Below are 3,189 nucleotides of genomic sequence, written 5' to 3' on the forward strand. Positions count from 1 at the left end.
AATCCCGAGCTCAGGAGAAAGCTTATTCAATTTCTTATAACTAGCATGGATTGATTCGCTTGGTCCCATCTTGACATGACAGAGATCCCACCGAAAATCACCGCTCATAGACTAAGCTTGGATCCGAAATTCCATCCGGCAAAGAAAAACATAAGGCCCCAGTCCGAGGTCAAACATGCCTTCATTAAGGACAAGGTAACAAAACTTCTCAAAATAGGATCCATTCGGGAAGTAAAGTACTCCAAATGGTTAGCAAACATGGTGGTAGTCCATAAAAAGGGAAACAAACTTAGAATGTGTGTAGATTATAAAGACCTAAATAAAGCATGTCCCAAGGATTCTTTTCCTTTGCCTAATATCGATCGTATGATCGATGCCACGGCTGGCCATGAGACTCTCAGTTTTCTCGATGCCTACTCCGGGTACAACCAGATACAGATGAACCCGGAGGATCAGGAAAAGACCTTGTTTATCACTAAGTATGGTACCTACTGTTATAATGTAATGCCATTCAGTCTAAAAATGCTGGTGCAACTTATCAACGCCTAGTAAACCGAATGTTCGAAGACCAAATAGGAAAATCAATGGAAGTTTATATTGATGACATGTTAGTCAAGTCCCTGTGAGCAGGGGACCATTTAAAGCATTTACAGGAGACTTTCGATATACTGAGGGAGTACAATATGAAGCTCAACCCCGAAAAATGTGCATTAGGGGTTGGCTCAGGCAAGTTTATTGGTTTCATGGTGTCCAATCGGGGAATCGAGATCAACCCCGATAAAATCAAAGTTATCGAGGATATCACGGTAGTGGATAATGTAAAGGTCGTACAGATGCTGATGGGACGGATAACCGCCCTAGGACGATTCATTTCGAGATCCTCAGATATGAGCCACCTATTTTTCTCACTGCTTAAGAACAAGAGAAATTTTGCATGGACCCCGGAATGCCAACATGCCTTGGAAGAACTAAAGAGATATTTATCAAGCCTGCCGCTGCTTCACACCCCAAAAGTGGACGAACAACTTTACATGTACTTGGCAGTCTTGAAGATAGCGGTAAGTGGAGTACTGGTTCGAGAAGAACAAGGTACGTAATTCCATGTCTATTATGTTAGTCGGACCTTAGGTGAGGCCGAAACTAGATATCCACACTTAGAAAAATTAGCGCTTGCTTTAATAAGCGCCTCTAGGAAACTAAAACCATACTTCCAATGTCATCCAATATGTATTGTAACAACTTATCCTCTTCGAAACATTTTGCACAAACCAGAACTTTCAGGTTGATTGGCCAAATAGGCCGTGGAAATCTGTGGGTACGATAATGAGTATCGACCCCGAACCGCCATCAAGTATCTAATCTTGGCGGACTTCGTGGATGACTTTACGCTGGCCTTCGTACCTGAGATTGAAAAAGAACTACTAATAAAATCAGGTACATCTTCGGGAGTCTGGACCCTCTTTGCGAATGGTGCTTTGAACGCGAAGGGGTCCGAAACAAGTAATGTAGTTAGACACTCTATCAGAACTACAAAATTAACTAACAATGAGGCCGAGTATGAGGCCATGATTGCAGGTCTCAAACTAGCTAGAAGCTTGGGAGCGGAGATCATAGAGGCTAAGTGTGATTCCCTCCTCGTGGTAAACCAAGTTAGTGGGAGTTTTGAAGTCCGAGAAGACCGAATGCAGAGGTACTTAGATAAACTATAGGTGACTCTACATCGATTTAAGGAATGGACCTTGCAACATGTACCTCGAGAATAGAACAACGAGGCCGACACTCTTGCAAACTTAGGTTCATCGGTCGAAGACAACGAACTTAACTCGAGGACTGTCGTACAACTCATGAGATCGGTAATCGAAGAAGGTCACGCTGAGATAAACTCTACAAGTTTAACCTGGGATTGGAGAAACAAATACATAGAGTACTTAAAGAACGAGAAGCTTCCATCAGATTCAAAGGAGTCGAGATCCATCTGAAGATGAAACGCTGTTTAGAAGGACGTCCGATGGACCATTGGAAATATGTTTGGGACCGGGAGATACCGACTACATCATACGGTGCCGATTCATTGGTTCACAAAATAATCAGAGCAGGGTATTATTGTCTGGTCCATAAAGTAATCAGAGCAAGGTATATTTGGACCGATATGGGCAAGGATGCAAGGGAGTTCGTTCGAAAGTGTGACAAATGCCAAAGGCATACGCCCATGATTCATCAACCCAGGGAACACCTCCACTCAGTCCTATCCCCATGGCCCTTCATGAAATGGGGAATGGACATCGTTGTCCCTCTCCCATCGACCCCACGTAAGGTTTAGTTTATTTTGTTTATGACTGATTATTTCTCTAAATGGGTTGAAGCACACGCTTTCGAGAAAGTCAGAGAAAAGGAAATCATAGACTTCATTTGGGACAACATAATTTGTCAATTTGGGATGCCCTCCGAGATCGTATGTGATAATGGACAACAATTCATCGGTAGCAAAGTAACTAAATTTCTCGAGGATCACAAGATCAAAAGGATCCCATCAACATATTATCATCCCAGCGGGAACGGACAAGCCGAATCAACCAACAAAACAATTATCTAAAATCTTAAGAAGAGATTGACCGGCGCCAAAGGAAAATGGAGAGAAATAATACCCAAGGTCTTATGGACATACCGCATAACATCGAAATCCAGTACCAGAGAAACACAGTTCTCGTTGGTTTATGGTGTCGAAGCTCTGATCCCGGTCAAGGTTGGAGAACCTAGCATCAAGTTTCGATATGTAATAGAGGAGTCGAATAACGAGACCATGAATACGAGCCTAGAATTGTTGGATGAAAGACGCGAAACCGCTCTCGTCCGATTGGCCGCCCAAAAATAGTGAATCGAAAGGTACTACAATCGAAGAACCAATCTTCGACATTTTAACATCGGGGACTTGGTGCTAAGAAAAGTCACCCTGAATACCCGAAATACGAATGAAGGGAAACTGGGTCCGAAATGGGAAGGACCGTATCAGGTTCTCGAAATCGTCGGAAAAGGATCCTATATGCTCGACATGATAAATGGCAAACAACTACCGAGCAACTGGAACGTATCACTCCTAAAACGATACTACTACTAAGGTATGACCCCGCACATTTTTATTTATATTTCAAAACTAACCCTTGTAGGTGTTCGACCAGAAACAACGATGGA

This window comes from Nicotiana tomentosiformis, chromosome 8, assembly GCF_000390325.3.
Source record: "Nicotiana tomentosiformis chromosome 8, ASM39032v3, whole genome shotgun sequence".
NCBI lineage: Eukaryota > Viridiplantae > Streptophyta > Magnoliopsida > Solanales > Solanaceae > Nicotiana > Nicotiana tomentosiformis.